The sequence below is a fragment of the Arachis hypogaea genome, chromosome 10 (assembly GCF_003086295.3).
Source record: "Arachis hypogaea cultivar Tifrunner chromosome 10, arahy.Tifrunner.gnm2.J5K5, whole genome shotgun sequence".
NCBI lineage: Eukaryota > Viridiplantae > Streptophyta > Magnoliopsida > Fabales > Fabaceae > Arachis > Arachis hypogaea.
This window is the reverse complement of record NC_092045.1, coordinates 32,116,929-32,134,142: the sequence shown is the minus strand read 5'-3', so window position 1 is coordinate 32,134,142 and position 17,214 is coordinate 32,116,929. Positions and strand designations below refer to the sequence as shown.

General features: G+C 44.2%; 1 non-coding gene across 1 annotated transcript; it reads left to right on the top strand.

The window, feature by feature from the left end:
* The first annotated feature begins 10,784 nt into the window (after window positions 1-10,784).
* On the top strand, window positions 10,785-10,892 carry LOC112718959 (small nucleolar RNA R71). The gene has a single exon (XR_003161284.1). It is a non-coding gene; the product is annotated as a small nucleolar RNA R71 (small nucleolar RNA).
* Window positions 10,893-17,214: the final 6,322 nt, after the last annotated feature.

Sequence of the window (17,214 nt, the reverse complement as noted above, 5' to 3'; positions counted from 1 at the left end):
GTCATTCTACTAACGACTGCTACGACCTAAAAAATGTTATAGAAAAGCTAGCCAGAGAAGGAAGACTCGACAGATACATAGCAGAGAAAGGAGAAGAGACCAGGAAGAGAAGGCCAGGAGATAACGAAGATCGGGCCGAACAAACCCCGCGAACCCCTGAAAGACATGTTCACATGATAAATGGAGGTTTCGCAGGCGGAGGAACATCCAGATCCTCGCGCAAAAGACACCTCAAAGAAGTCTATCATGTCCGAGAAGACAGCCCCCTGCCCGAATTACCTACTATCTCGTTTACCCGAGAAGATGCTCAAGGGGTAATACCCGGGCACGACGATCCAATGGTAATCACCATCATCCTAGCAAACGCCAACCTACATCGAACCCTGGTTGACCAGGGAAGCTCAGCAGATATCCTGTTCAAAACGGCCTTCGACAAACTCGGACTTGAAGAAAAAGAGCTAAAGGCCTATCCCACCGACTTATTTGGACTAGGGGACACCCCGATCCATCCCTTAGGATACATCTCGCTACATACTACCTTTGGAAGAGGCGAGCAATCTAAAACATTAAGCATCGACTACATTATAGTCGACGTCACTTCAGCATACAATGCCCTCATTGGGCGACCAACCCTAAACAGACTAGCAGCTATAGTCTCAACCCCACACCTCTGTATGAAGTTCCCTACCACAAAAGGAATCGCTACCCTAAAAGGCGACCAAAAACTGGCACGGCGATGCTATAACGAAAGCCTGAGCCTAAAAGGGAAAGAGGTCAATACAATAGAACTCGGGCGAGTTCAAGCCCGAGAAGACCTTCGGCCACAACCTGAAGGAGAAACCGAAAAAGTCCAGATCGGGAACACACCTGAAAAAATAACCAACGTAGGAGCAAACCTCGAAGCAGGCCTAAAGGAGGAACTCATAAACCTCTTAAGGGAGAATTCCGACCTCTTCGCCTGGAAAGCCTCCGACATGCCAGGCATAAGCCCCGACCTGAAGTGCCATAAGCTATCAGTATACCCGGGGTCCAGACCTGTCCAACAAAGACGCCGGAAGCTCGGGCCTGAGCGCATGCAAGCAATAGAGGAACAAGTACAAGCATTACTAGATGCAGGGTTCATTCGGGAAGTAAAATACCCCCTATGGCTCGCAAACGTGGTCCTGGTAAAAAAGCCCAACGGAAAATGGAGGATGTGCGTCGATTACACGGATCTCAACAAAGCCTGCCCCAAAGACCCATATCCACTACCAAACATCGACGCCTTAGTAGACGCCGCCTCAGGCTATAGATACCTCTCCTTCATGGACGCTTACTCAGGATACAATCAAATCCCGATGTACGGACCCGACCAAGAAAAAACCTCATTCATAACCCCAAGGGCAAACTACTGCTACGTAGTAATGCCCTTCGGGCTGAAGAACGCAGGGGCAACCTACCAGAGGCTAATGAACAAAGTGTTCTCAGAACACATCGGACTACAACTAGAGGTGTACGTCGACGACATGCTGGTAAAGACACAAGAAGACGGAAACTTGCTGACCGACCTCACCAGTGTCTTCGGCACCCTCAGAAAGCACAACATGAGACTTAACCCGACGAAGTGCACCTTCGCCGCAGAAGCCGGAAAGTTCTTAGGCTTCATGCTGACTCAAAGGGGCATCGAAGCCAACCCGGACAAATGCCAAGCGATACTCAATATGAAAAGCCCGACGTGTGTCAAAGAAGTACAACAACTGAATGGAAGGCTGGCCGCCCTATCAAGATTCTTGGCAGGATCAGCGATAAAATCACTACCTCTATACTCACTCCTAAAGAAAGGGAAACCCTTCTCGTGGACCCCAGAGTGCGAAAAAGCCTTTCAAGAATTCAAGGAATTCCTCGGGCAGCCACCAATCCTAACCCGACCTTTAAAAGGGGAAGAGCTCGTACTATACCTCTCGGTCGGACATCGAGCAGTCGCCTCAGCATTAATACGAGAAAATGACCAAGGACAACACCCCATATACTTTGTAAGCAAGGCACTACAAGGGGCTGAATTAAACTATCAGAAAATAGAAAAATTCGCCTACGCCCTAGTATTCACAGCTCGGAGGCTCCGTCCCTACTTTCAAGCCCACACCATCAAAGTCCGGACAAACCAACCCATGAGACACATCCTGCAAAAAACAGACCTGGCAGGACGAATACTACAATGGGCGGTGGAACTGTCCGAGTTCGACCTCCACTATGAAACCCGGACTGCCATAAAATCCCAGTATCTAGCCGACTTCGTCGCAGAATACACTGAGACCCCTGGAACCCCACTCTCATGGAACCTGTATGTCGACGGGTCCTCAAACAAAACAGGAAGCGGAGCCGGGGTTATACTTGAAAGCGACCAAGGAACGCGGATAGAACTATCCCTAAAATTCGAGTTCCAGGCTTCGAACAACCAAGCCGAATACGAGGCCCTACTAGCAGGTCTAAAGCTAGCCGAAGAGGTCGGAGCCCAGAGAATCACAATCTTCAGTGACTCCCAGGTCGTCACGTCACAAGTGAATGGAAGCTACCAGGCCAAAGACCCAACTATGAAAAAATACCTAGACCAAACACAGGCACAATTACGCCACTTTTCAGAAATACAAATCCAGCACATACCTCGGGAACAAAACGCCCGAGCAGACGCCCTCTCAAAGCTCGCCAGCACCAAGCCCGGAGGCAACAACAGAAGTCTCCTCCAAGAAACCTTACAATCTCCCTCCGTGCTAAGAGAGGAAGAAACGCTAAATATATCCAACCAACAGCAAGGATGGATGACCCCCATACTCAACTACCTGAAGTCGGGAACTCTCCCCGCCGAGAGAAAGGAAGCTAAAAGACTCACGAAAGACGCTCAGAATTATACACTAATTCACGACGTATTATACAGAAGAGGATTCTCAAACCCCCTCCTTAGGTGCGTCCCAACCTCAGAAACAAAAAGCGTCCTCGAAGAAGTCCACGGAGGCATGTGTGGAAACCACCTCGGAGCTCGAGCACTATCCAAGAAAGTAGTCAGAGCCGGGTTCTACTGGCCGACCTTGCAAAGAGACGCAACGGAGTTTGTGAAAATATGCCCCCCTGCCAAAAACACGCCAATTTTCACAAAGCACCACCCGAAGACCTTATCAGCATCACCGCACCATGGCCCTTCGCAAAGTGGGGACTCGACCTACTCGGCCCGTTCCCACAAGGACCGGGGCAAGTCAAATACCTCATAGTAGGGGTCGACTACTTCACAAAGTGGATCGAAGCTGAGCCCTTAGCCACCATTACGGCTCAGAAAAGCCGCAAATTCCTATACAAAAACATTGTCACAAGGTTCGGAGTCCCCTACTCCATCACAACAGACAATGGAACGCAGTTCACGGACACAAGTTTTCAGAACTTGGTGGCCGAACTAAAAATCAAACAGCAATTCACATCAGTCGAGCACCCACAAGCCAATGGACAAGCAGAGGCTGCAAATAAAATCATCCTGGCCGGGTTAAAACGAAGACTCCAAGAGGCCAAAGGGGCATGGGCCGAAGAGCTCCCCCAGGTGCTATGGGCATATCGGACAACCCCACACTCTACAACGGGAGAATCGCCATTCCGACTAGCTTACGGGATAGAGGCAATGATTCCTATCGAAATGGATGAAGGGTCACCCAGAGTCATCTTCTACAACGAAGGAGGCAACCCACAGGCACAAAGGGAAGAACTCGACCTCCTCCCCGAGGTCCGAGAAAGAGCCCGAATCCGAGAAGAAGCCTTAAAACGGCGAACGGCCCTCAGATACAATCAGAAGGTAATAAAGCGAAGCTTCTCCATCCACAATCTAATTCTAATCCGAAATGACATCGGAACACAAAAGTCGGGAGAAGGAAAGCTAGCTGCAAATTGGAAAGGACCCTACAAGGTAACAGAAGTCTTAGGGACAGGCTACTACAAAATATCCGACCTAGAAGGCAATGAGCTGCCCAGGGCCTGGCACGCCTGTAATCTAAGGCGGTACTACAGCTAGAAAACCTTAACCCGAGGTGTACTCTTTTTCCCTACAAGGGTTTTTTAATGAGACACCCGGTTAAGTAAGACACCCGACCTAGTCAAAGGGTAAACACTCTGTAAATATTCTTTATTTTTTAATACTAATCAAATTTCTCTATTTTCTTTTCTTCTTCCTCATGATGAAACAAATCCTAGAAAGTACCCCACCAAGGCGCATTAATTTATGCTCGGCAAAACGCAAAAAATCATTTGCCAGAAGACCACACAAGGTCGGCAAAGATAAAGCGACGAGGTTCAAATTAATGTGAGAAGTTATAAAGTAACTCTGAAAAAGGCTCAAAAGGCCAAATAAAAAGAGATTACAAAAATAACTTAAAAGGCCGACCAACAACAAGGTCGGACCCAACAAAGGGAAAGTTATAAAGTAACTCTGAAATGGCTCAAAAAGCCAAATAAAAAGAGATTACAAAAATAACTTAAAAAGGCCGACCAACGACAAAGTCGGACCCAACCAAAAGGAGGTACTCGAGCGCCCGAGGACCGAGAAAAAAGCTCGGATCCAAGAAAGAAGCCTTAAAACGGCGAGAGCCAAGATTTCGAAAAACGCTTACTAAAAAGTTGCTTTACAAAAAACAACTAAAAAGTACAAGCGAAAAAACGAAATCAAAGGAAGTTTCGAAACGCTAGCTAAAAAGTTGTTATCCGAAAACAACTAAAAAGCACAAAAGCGGAAACAGAAAAGTCAAAACGCAAACAAAAACACCGCATAATAAAGTTACTACAAGTAGCTAAATAAGCAAAAGGTGTCCAAAGCGTTCACAGAAACCATCCATAAACAAAAAGCCCACAGGTCGGGCAAAACACCAAAAAGATTACAGAGGATCAAGGTCCTTTCCGGACTCCACATCAACAGCAGGCTGCGGAGGAAACATAGAGATCGGGACTGCATCGACGGCAACGTCATCCCGGTTTGAAACCTCCACACCAGATCCATCCCCGACCAAAGGTGAAGTCGGGTTCTCAACCGGAACTTTGGGGTCGGACATCGGAACCTCATCCTCAGTAGGAGCAGGAACAATCTTTCCCTCCATAACAATGTTATCTGTACTGAATAAGCTCAGATCCAGGTCGGGAGCAAGAACCCGGACCTGAGCCTTCAAATTTTCAAACATAGCATCCATACCCTTGGCCACATGACCTTCCAGCTCGTAAAACTCGTCCTGCGCGGATTGCAACTTCTCCTTTGTCTCCACAAGCTCGACATATAGCCGAGTATAATTCTCTGTAGCCGCCTTCGCCATCTCCTCAGACGTCTTCGCTGCCGCCACAGCCGCGGTAGCTTTAGTTTTCTCTTTCTCCAACGAGGCCTCCAGCTCAGTAATCCTGGCAGCCTTCAGTTGACTAATCTTATCAAGCTCGGACTGAGCCTTCTCAAGCCGGGAGCTGGTCGCCCCAAGGGGGATTTCCTGAACTCCCGGGCAATAGCGGCATGAAGACTAGCCATCCGAACGCAGCTCCGCGCCATATACTGAAAATGATGCTCCATAGACACATCATCAGTAGAAATAAAGGTCTGAGGAAGAATATGCTGTTCAATCCAACCAAGAGCATCAAAATCCTTATCGTTGAAACCGGCAAGCTCCTGAGAGGTCTTCTGCTTCTTGGGAGGAGGACCTGAAAACGGAGGAGGAGAAGAGGTAGCAGGCCCAGAGGTCGGAGGATCCTGACTTATAGCTCGGAACTGGGGAGTCGGAATAGTCTTCGACCGAGTCTGAACACCCACTGTAGTCTTCTGTGGAGAAGATCGGGCAGAAGCCTCCCCGGCCTCGATATTCCGAGCAGCCACAGACTTCTTCGTCCAACGAAGGAACTTCATGGAATCTGCCTGAGAAGACATCTCTGCAAGAAATAAAGAAAGGGATTACCACAACAGAAATTCCACCAAAAAACAAGCAAAACCAAAGTACTAAAAAGATGAATCTCGGAAGAGGTCGGGAACTACCTAACTCGGAACGGAGAAGGCTTGGATCCCCCAACATTTTCTTCGTGTCCAAGTGAGGTGCCCGACCCCATAAACTGCTCACCACACCCACAAAGGCCTGCTCCACCTCATCTAGACTCTCAAAGGTATACTTAACAGACACTACATTCTCCTGCCAACAAAGAGGAAAAGAAGGCTCCCCACTCTCATCTAGAAAGAAAGGTCGGACGTCTCCAGCAGCCCGGACCTTGAAATAAAAGTTCTTAAAATCGTGAAAGGACTCATCATACAGGGTACAAAACTTTCTTCCCTAGTTAGCCCTAAAAGAGACCCAAGATACCTTCCCTCCACCCGACCCCGGCTTCGTCAACACAAACAAGTAGGAAAAAAGAGAAATAGAGGGAGCAACGCCCAAAAACTGACACAAAAGTTGAAACAGCTTCAAAAACGCCCAAGAATTTGGATGGAGCTGCGTAGGGGCAAGGTTACAAGACCACAACACCTCGGACTCCAGGTCGGTAAAAGGAAGTCGGACACTCAGCTTAGAGAAAAAACAATCATAAGCGTAAAAGAAGAGCTTCTCGGAACTATCTAAGGGCGGGAAGCAAACTCTCTCCTCGGAATCCGGAGCTACTAATTCATAATCCCTCTCAGACTCTCTATCTTCACATATGCTACATTGCCTACGAAACCTAGCTAAATACTCAGAATCTACCACAGAAGGGACTCTTAGAGGAACAGGATCTACCCAACCAAGACTACTTGGAATCTTGGTCGACATCGCTTGAAGAACCTTTCGAGACATAAAATTCTTGCCTACAAAGAAGAATACAACAGCAAGCAAAAAATCACATAAAAGCAGACAGCGAAAACCCATTCAGCAAAGCAAAAAACAAAGATCTTTCAGAAGAAAATACAGCAACCCGGAACAAGATACCAGAGAACAAAAAAAGAGTCCCCCCCATGTACAAACGAACAAAGCAATGGCGGCGCCTCTTTTCGGGGCAACCCAGGCATAGAGAAAAAAGAAACAAACAAAGAGCCACACAAAAACAGAAGCATATGTACACAAAGAAGATAAGACGGGAACAAACCTGGAAGAAAGGAAGAAGACGACGAGCTCCGATGCAAGGAGAACGAAAACGGCGGCGCAGAGGGAACCCCGGAAAAAACGCACAGAAAGATTCGGGGAAGAAGAACAAAGAGAAAGAAGAAGCGATGCTCGAAAAAGAGATGACGAAAACTCAGAAAACAGGAAGGGAACAGAATAAACGAAGAAAAGGAGGAAAGGGGCAAATAAATAATGCCTTCACAAAGCCCGAACGGAAACCGAGGAGAAACGGTAAAATGCAATAAATGCAGGAACGGCCATTTTTGAATTTTGAAAAAACTACTATGCCCGAGCTCGACCTCTCAAAAAAGGACGAACTCGGGCAGGGGCACTGTTCATACCCTGACCGAGCTCCCCAAATCGGAAAGTTCATAGGAGGTCCGACCTCGCCCTAAGGCCCACGCCTAAAGGTCGGACCTCAGAACATAAAGCAAAGAAGGCCCATCAAAAGGAACGCAGCCCAAAACCTAAAGGCCGAAAAGGCCTAGGAAAGACGGTTCCACAAAGATAAAGATAAGACTCCCAAAAGATAAGATAAGATAAGAATATCTTATCCAGGGAAGATCACGGCCAACTATTATAAATACACTGGAGCACCCAGGTATAACTCATACTCTAATTCTACTCAATATCTGCTTGGACCCATGCTAACTTAAGCATCGGAGTGTCATTGCAGGTACAACCACCAACCACTCTGCATATCAAGCTCGGGTCATCAATCCCCCCACCTCGGGCCTCTCCAAAACGACCGAGCTACACGTTTCAGGTAACCCTCGGAACACATAGTAAGATAATTCTTTGGATTCGGATTCACACTTTGGTCATGGTTCTTGGTGATCCATGCATTGGCATAGAACTCTTGAACCATCAAGATTCCGACTTGTTGAATGGGGTTGGTAAGAACTTCCCAACCTCTTCTTCGGATCTCATGTCGGATCTCCGGATATTTACCCTTTTTGAGTGAAAATGGGACCTCGGGGATCACCTTCTTCAAGGCCACAACTTCATAGAAGTGGTCTTGATGCACCCTTGAGATGAATCTATCCATCTCCCATGACTCAGAGGTGGAAGCTTTTGCCTTCCCTTTCCTCTTTCTAGAGGTTTCTCCGGCCTTGGATGCCATAATGGTTATGGAAAAACGAAAAAGCAACGCTTTTACCACACCAAACTTAAAATGTTTGCTCGTCCTCGAGCAAAAGAAGAAAGAAGAGAGTAGAAGAAGAAGAAATGAGGAAGGGGGAGATTGTGGTGTGTTCGGCCAAAGAGGGGGAGAAGTGGTGTTTAGGTTGTGTGAAAATGAAGGGTTGAAGAAGGGTATATATAGGAGAGAGGGGGTAATGGTTCGGCCATTATGGGTGGGTTTGGGAGGGAAAGTGGTTTGAATTTGAAGGGTGAGGTTGGTGGGGATTTATGAAGGATGGATGTGAGTGGTGAAGAGAAAGATGGGATTTGATAGGTGAAGGGTTTTTGGGGAAGAGGTGTTGAGGTGATTGGTGAATGGGGGAAGAAGAGAGAGAGTGATGGTAGGGTCCTGTGGGGTCCACAGATCCTGTGGTGTCAAGGAAAAGGCATCCTTGCACCAAATGGCATCAAAATCCACGTTTTGAGTCATTTCTGGCGTTAAACGCCGGGCTGGTGCCCATTCCTGGCGTTTAACGCCAGGTTCTTGCCCTTTCCTGGCGTTTAACGCCAGTCTGGTGCCCCTTTCTGGCGTTAAACGCCCAGAATGGTGCCAGACTGGGCGTTAAACGCCCAACTGCTAGGCTTACTGGCGTTTGAACGCCAGCAGCATCTTCCTCCAGGGTGTGCTGTTTTTCTTCCTGTTTTTCATTCTGTTTTTGCTTTTTTCATTGTTTTTGTGACTTCTTATGATCATCAACCTACAAAAAAGATAAAATAACAAAAGAAAATAGTTAATTATAAAACATTGGGTTGCCTCCCAACAAGCGCTTCTTTATTGTCACTAGCTTGACAGAGGACTCTCATGGAGCCTCAGAAATGCTCAGAACCGTGTTGGAACCTCCCAACACCAAACTTAGAGTTTGAATGTGGGGGTTCAACACCAAACTTAGAGTTTGGCTGTGGCCTCCCAACACCAAACTTAGAGTTTGACTGTGGGGGCTCTGTTTGGCTCTGTTTGGAGAGAAGCTCTTCATGCTTCCTCTCCATGATGACAGAGGGATATCCTTGGGCCTTAAACACCAAGGATTCTTCATTCACTTGAATGATCAACTCTCCTCTATCAACATCAATCACAGCCTTTGCTGTGGCTAGGAAGGGTCTGCCAAGGATGATGGATTCATCCATGCTCTTCCCAGTCTCTAGGACTATGAAATCAGTAGGGATGTAATGGTCTTCAACTTTAACTAGAACATCCTCTACAAGTCCATAGGCTTGTTTTCTTGAGTTGTCTGCCATCTCTAGTGAGATTTTTGCAGCTTGCACCTCAAAGATCCCTAATTTCTCCATTACAGAGAGGGGCATGAGGTTTACACTTGACCCTAAGTCACACAAGGCCTTCTTGAAGGTCATGGTGCCTATGGTACAAGGTATAGAAAACTTCCCAGGATCCTGCCTCTTTTGAGGCAGTTTTTGCCTAGACAAGTCACCCAGTTCTTTGGTGAGCAAAGGGGGTTCATCCTCCCAAGTCTCATTTCCAAATAACTTGTCATTTAACTTCATGATTGCTCCAAGGTATTTAGCAACTTGCTCTTCAGTGACATACTCATCCTCTTCAGAGGAAGAATACTCATCAGAGCTCATGAATGGCAGAAGTAAGTCCAATGGAATCTCTATGGTCTCATTTTGAGCCTCAGATTCCCATGGTTCCTCATTGGGGAACTCATTGGAGGTCAGTGGACGTCCAGTGAGGCCTTCCTCAGTGGCGTTCACTGCCTTTCCTTCCTCCCAGGATTCGGCCAAGTTGATGGCTTTGCACTCTCCTTTTGGATTTTCTTCAGTATTGCTTGGGAGAGTGCTCGGAGGGAGTTCAGTAATTTTCTTGCTCAGCTGACCCACTTGTCCTTCCAAATTCCTAATGGAGGATCTGGTTTCAGTCATGAAACTTTGTGTGGTTTTGATTAGATCAGAGACCATTGTTGCTAAGTCAGAGGTATTCTGCTTAGAGCTCTCTGTCTGTTGCTGAGAAGATGATGGAAAAGGCTTGCTATTGCTAAACCTGTTTCTTCCACCATTATTGTTATTGAAACCTTGTTGAGGTCTCTGTTGATCCTTCCATGAAAGATTTGGATGATTCTTCCATGAAGGATTGTAGGTGTTTCCATAGGGTTCTCCCATGTAGTTCACCTCTTCTATTGAAGGGTTCTCAGGATCATAAGCTTCTTCCTCAGATGAAGCCTCCTTAGTACTGCTTGGTGCATTTTGCATTCCAGACAGACTTTGAGAAATCATATTGACTTGTTGGGTCAATATTTTATTCTGAGCCAAAATGGCATTCAGAGTGTCAATCTCAAGAACTCCTTTCTTCTGACTAGTCCCATTGTTCACAGGATTTCTTTCAGAAGTGTACATGAATTGGTTATTTGCAACCATTTCAATCAGTTCCTGAGCTTCAGTAGGCGTCTTCTTCAGATGAAGAGAGCCTCCAGAAGAGCTATCCAAAGACATCTTGGATAGTTCAGAGAGACCATCATAGAAAATACCTATGATGCTCCATTCAGAAAGCATATCAGAAGGACATTTTCTGATTAATTGTTTGTATCTTTCCCAAGCTTCATAGAGGGATTCTCCTTCCTTCTGTCTGAAGGTTTGGACTTCCACTCTAAGCTTACTCAATTTTTGAGGTGGAAAGAACTTTGCCAAGAAGGCATTGACTAGCTTTTCCCAAGAGTCCAGGCTTTCTTTAGGTTGAGAATCCAACCATGTTCTAGCTCTGTCTCTTACAGCAAAAGGGAATAGCATCAGTCTGTAGACCTCAGGGTCAACCCCATTAGTCTTGACTGTGTCACAGATTTGCAAGAACTCAGCTAAAAACTGATGAGGATCTTCCAGTGGAAGTCCATGGAACTTGCAATTCTGTTGCATTAGAGAAACTAATTGAGGCTTAAGCTCAAAGTTGTTTGCTCCAATGGCAGGGATAGAGATGCTTCTCCCATAGAAGTCGGGAGTAGGTGCAGTAAAGTCACCCAGCACCTTCCTTGCATTGTTGGCATTGTTGTTGTTTTCGGCTGCCATTTGTTCTTCTTCCTTGAAGAATTTGGTCAGGTGCTCTAAAGAGAGTTGTGCTTTGGCTTCTCTTAGCTTTCTCTTCAAGGTCCTTTCAGGTTCAGGATCAGCCTCAACAAGAATGCCTTTGTCTTTGCTCCTGCTCATAAGAAAGAGAAGAGAACAAGAAAATGTGGAATCCTCTATGTCACAGTATAGAGATTCCTTTAGGTGTCAGAGGAAAAGAAGAGTAGAAGACAGAAGTGGAAAATTCGAACTTATCAGAGATAATGGAGTTCGAATTTTGCATTAAAGGATAGTGTTAGTCCATAAATAGAAGGATGTGAGAAGGAGGGAAGTCATTTTCGAAAATTAAGTGAAAAATTTTGAAAACATTTTTGAAAAACATTACTTAATTTTCGAAAATGAAAATGGAGAAGAAATCAAGTGATTTTTGAAAAAGATTTTGAAATTAGAAATCAAAAGGATTTGATTGAAAACTATTTTAAAAAAAGATGTGGTTAAGAAGATATGATTGATTTAAAAAATGTGATTGAGAAGATATGATTTGAAAAACATTTTAAAAAAGATTTGATTTGAAAATTAAAAACTTGACTAACAAGAAAAGATATGATTCAATCATTAAACCTTTCTCAACAGAAAAGGTAACATACTTGAAATGTTGAATCAAATCATTAATTGATAGTAAGTATCTTTAAAAATGGAAAGAAATTGGTTTTGAAAAAGATTTGATTGGAAAATTGATTTGAAAAAGATTTGATTTTGAAAAGATTTTGAAAACTTAGAAAAAAAATTGATTTGAAAACAAAATCTTCCCTTCTAGCCATCCTGGTGTTAAACGCCCAGAATGGTATCCATTCTGGCGTTTAACGCCCAAAATGCTACCCTTTTGGGCGTTAAACGCCCAACCAGGTACCCTGGCTAGCATTTAAACGCCAGTCTGTCCTTCTTCACTGGGCGTTTTGAACGCCCAGCTTTTTTTGTGCAATTCCTCTGCTGTATGTTCTGAATCTTCAATTCTCTGTATTATTGACTTGAAAAGACACAAATTAAAAATATTTTTGGATTTTTAATAATAAGGACAAACCAAAATGCAACAAGAATCAAATAACAATGCATGCAAGACACCAAACTTAGCAGTTTGTATACTACTGACACTAACAAAATGAAAATGCATATGAGACACACAAAACAATCAAGTCAATAGAATTTCAAAGATCAGAGCAAGTAAATCATCAAGAACATCTTGAAGATCACTTAGACATATGAATGCATGCAATTGACACCAAACCTATGATGAGACACTAGACTCAAACAAGAAATATTTTTGGATTTTAGAATTTTGTAAAATTTTTTTTTTGTGTTTTTCGAAAATTAAGTGGAAAAAGATATCAAAATTCTTAATGAGAATTCCAGGAATCAGTGCAATGTTAGTCTAAGACTCCGGTCCAGGAATTAGACATGGCTTCACAGCCAGCCAAGCTTTCAAAGAAAGCTTCGGTCCAAAACACTAGACATGGCCAGAGGCCAGCCAAGCCTTAGCAGATCACTGCTCCAAAAGCAAGATTGATAAGAAATCAACAAGCTCTTGTGGTGATAAGTTGAAACCTCGGTCCAATGAGATTAGACATGGCTTCTCAGCCAGCCAGATTTCAACAAATCATCATGAAACTCTAGAATTCATCTTCAAGAATTTCGAAAAAAATAAATACCTAATCTAAGCAACAAGATGAACCGTCAGTTGTCCAAACTAGAACAATCCCTGGCAATAACACCAAAAACTTGATGTTGCTGCCGGATCTTGGCACTGATGTTACCAAAAGCTTGCTCAAAACTAGAACAATCCCCGGCAACGGCGCCAAAAACTTGGTGCGCGAAATTGTGAACATTACTTTTTCACAACTCTCATAATCCCCGGTCATGAACCCCAAAAACTTGGTAGTTCAATACCATGGCATTACACAACTTCGCACAACTAACCAGCAAGTGCACTGGGTCGTCCAAGTAATAAACCTTACGCGAGTAAGGGTCGATCCCACGGAGATTGTTAGTATTGAAGCAAGCTATGGTCATCTTGTAAATCTTAGTCAGGCAAACTCAAATGATAATGGTGATGAACGAAAAAAACACAAAGGTAAAGATAGAGATACTTATGTAATTCATTGGTAGGAACTTCAGATAAGCGCATGAAGATGCCTTCCCTTCCGTCTCTCTGCTTTCCTACTGCCTTCATCCAATCCTTCTTACTCCTTTCCATGGCAAGCTTAAGCAAGGGTTTCACCGTTGTCAGTGGCTACCTCCCATCCTCTCAGTGAAAGCGATTGCATATGCTCTGTCACAGCATAGCGGAATTCATCTGTCGGTTCTCAATCAGGCCGGAATAGAATCCAGTGATTCTTTTGCGTCTGTCACTAACGCCCCGCCCTCAGGAGTTTGAAGCACGTCACAGTCATTCAGTCATTGAATCCTACTCAGAATACCACAGACAAGGTTAGACCTTCCGGATTCTCTTGAATGCTGCCATCAGTTCTCGCCTATACCACGAAGACTCTGATCTCACGGAATGGCTGGCTCGTTTGTCAGGCGAGCACTCGGTTGTCAGGCGATCAACCATGCATCGTGCAATCAGGAATCCAAGAGATATTCACTAGAGCCTTGAACGCTTGTAGAACAAGAATGGTTGTCAGTCACCTTGTTCATGGGTGAGAATGATGATGAGTGTCACGGATCATCACATTCATCAAGTTGAAGAACAAGTGATATCTTGGGTAAAGAACAAGCGGAATTGAATGGAAGAACAATAGTAATTGCATTAATACTCGAGGTACAGCAGAGCTCCACACCTTAATCTATGGTGTGTAGAAGCTCCACCGTTGAAAATACATAAGCATAAGGTCTAGGCATGGCCGAATGGCCAGCCTCCCAATGATCTAAGATAGCATAAAAATGAAGATAGCTACCAAAGTCCCTATCATGATCTAAGAACTCGATGTCCAAAGATGAAAATACAATAGTAAAAGGTCCTATATATAGAAAACTAGTAACCTAAGGTGTACAGAGATGAGTAATTGACATAAAAATCCACTTCCGGGCCCACTTGGTGTGTGCTTGGGCTGAGCAATGAAGCAAATTTCGTGCAGAGACTCTTCTTGGAGTTAAACGCCAGCTTTGGTGCCAGTTTGGGCGTTTAACTCCCATTTGGGTGCCAGTTCCAGCGTTTAACGCTGGGATTTCTTGAGGTGACTTTGAACGCCGGTTTGGGCCATCAAATCTTGGGCAAAGTATAGACTATCATATATTGCTGGAAAGCCCAGGATGTCTACTTTCCAACGCCGTTGAGAGCGCGCCAATTGGGCTTCTGTAGCTCCAGAAAATCCACTTCGAGTGCAGGGAGGTCAGAATCCAACAGCATCTGTAGTCCTTTTTGGTCTCTGAATCAGATTTTTGCTCAGGTCCCTCAATTTCAGCCAGAAAATACCTGAAATCACAGAAAAACACACAAACTCATAGTAAAGTCCAGAAAAGTGAATTTTAACTAAAAACTAATAAAAATATACTAAAAACTAACTAGATCATAACAAAAACATACTAAAAACAATGCCAAAAAGTATACAAATTATCCGCTCATCACCAAGCCCTTAAGCAATCTCCTTATGTCTGATGCATCATTTATCTTTGATGAGAAGTGCATGCTCGCATTTGAAAACTTGAAAAAGAAGCTGTCCTCAGTTCCTATCATCACCCCACCTGATTGGAACTTGCCATTCAAACTGATGTGTGATGCATCTGATTTTACAGTTGGGGCAGTGTTAGGACAGAGAAAAGATAATTTGGTGCATGTCATATACTATGCCAGTAAGGTCCTCAATGACGCTCAACGAAATTATACCACTACTGAAAAGGAGTTGCTGGAAATAGTTTTTGCATTTGACAAATTTAGATCATACCTCATTGGTTCTAAAGTGATTGTTTTCACCGATCACACAGCACTTAAATATCTATTTGCCAAACAAGAATCAAAACCAAGACTAATCAGATGGATCTTATTGTTGCAGGAATTCAATATTGAGATTAGAGACAAAAAGGGCGTGGAGAACAAGGTAGCAGATCATCTATCCAGGATCCCTTGTGAGAAAGGTGCTACACATGATACAAGTGTGAATGAGTTCTTTCCAGATGAGCAGTTAATGTTGGTTCACAAAGCACCCTGGTTTGCAGACATTACCAATTTTAAGGCAACTGGTGACTTGCCTCCTGGAATTAACAAACATCAAAAAAGAAAACTCATCAATGATGCTAAATATTTCATTTGGGATGAGCCATATCTCTTCAAGAAGTGCTCAGATGGAATCCTTAGGAGGTGCATTTCAGAAGAAGAGGGACGAGAGGTCCTATGGAATTTCCATAGTTCTAGCTATGGAGGTCATTTTGGAGGAGAAAGAACCGCAGCGAAGGTGCTGCAATGTGGGTTCTTCTGGCCTACTATCTTCAAGGATGCTAAGGAACTGGTGAGGACTGCGATAAGTGCCAAAGGGCTGGAAATCTACCCAAGAGAAATGAGATGCCACAGCAATTCATCTTAGAACTCGAACTATTTGATGTATAGGGGATCGACTTCATGGGACCATTCCCAACCTTATATTCGAACAAGTATATTTTGGTGGCAGTGGACTATGTATCTAAGTGGGTGGAGGCCATGGCAACCCCAACAAATGACAACAAGGTGGTCATAAACTTTCTTAGAAAGAATATCTTCAGCAGATTTGGAGTTACACGAGCCCTCATCAGTGACGGAGGGAGTCATTTTTGCAACAGACCATTGGAGACCCTACTCTTAAGGTATGGGGTGAAGCATAAGGTTGCCACACCTTATCATCCCCAAACAAGTGGGCAAACCGAGATATCCAACAGAGAATTAAAAAGGATCTTGAAAAAGACTGTGGGGGCATCAAGAAAGGACTGGGCAAAAAAATTGGATAATGCTCTTTGGGCTTACAGGACAGCCTTCAAAACACCAATTGGGATGTTCCCATATCAACTGGTGTATGGAAAGGCCTGTCACTTACCATTAGAGCTGGAGCAAGAAGCCTTTTGGGCTCTCAAGTTACTAAACCTCGACTGCACTGCTGCTGGTGAAAAAAGGGTCTTGCACCTGCAAGAACTGGAAGAGTTTAGGTCTCAAGCCTATGAAAACACCAAGATCTATAAGGAAAAAGCAAAAAGAAGACATGATCTCAACCTGGCACCAAGAAGTTTTGAAGAAGGACAACATGTACTCCTCTACAACTCCAAACTGAAACTCTTTCTTGGAAAACTCAAATCAAGGTGGTCAGGACCCTTTTTGGTCACAAAGGTCTCACCTTATGGACACATAGAAATCATGGAAGAAAGCTCAAGGAGGACATTCACTGTGAATGGGCAAAGACTCAAACACTACTTGGGCAGCATGGGGGAAGACCCCAAACAGAAGTATAATCTCAACTAGAGAAGCAACTGTCGAGCTAGCGACGCTAAAAACGTGCTTTGTTGGGAGGCAACCCAACCTGAGGTAGTTTTCTTTTCATTATTGTCTCAATAAAAGATTCAAGTAGAGTTCTCTATATTGTGAGGAGCTAAGTTTGGTGTTGCACACTGATAGACAAAATTGTGATTTACACTTTTTATAACTTGAACAATTCTTAGCAATGGCTCCAAAAACTGGTGCACACTACTATGGTTCACTCACATTCTTCACAACTTCGCACAAATAACCAGCAAGTGTACTGGGTTGTCCAAGTAATAAACCATACGTGAGTAAGGGTCGATCCCACGGAGATTGTTGGTATGAAGCAAGCTATGGTCATGTTGTAAATCTCAGTTAGGCGGATAATAAATGGTTATGGAGTTTTCGAAAATAAAGATAAATAAAACATAAAGTAAAGATAGA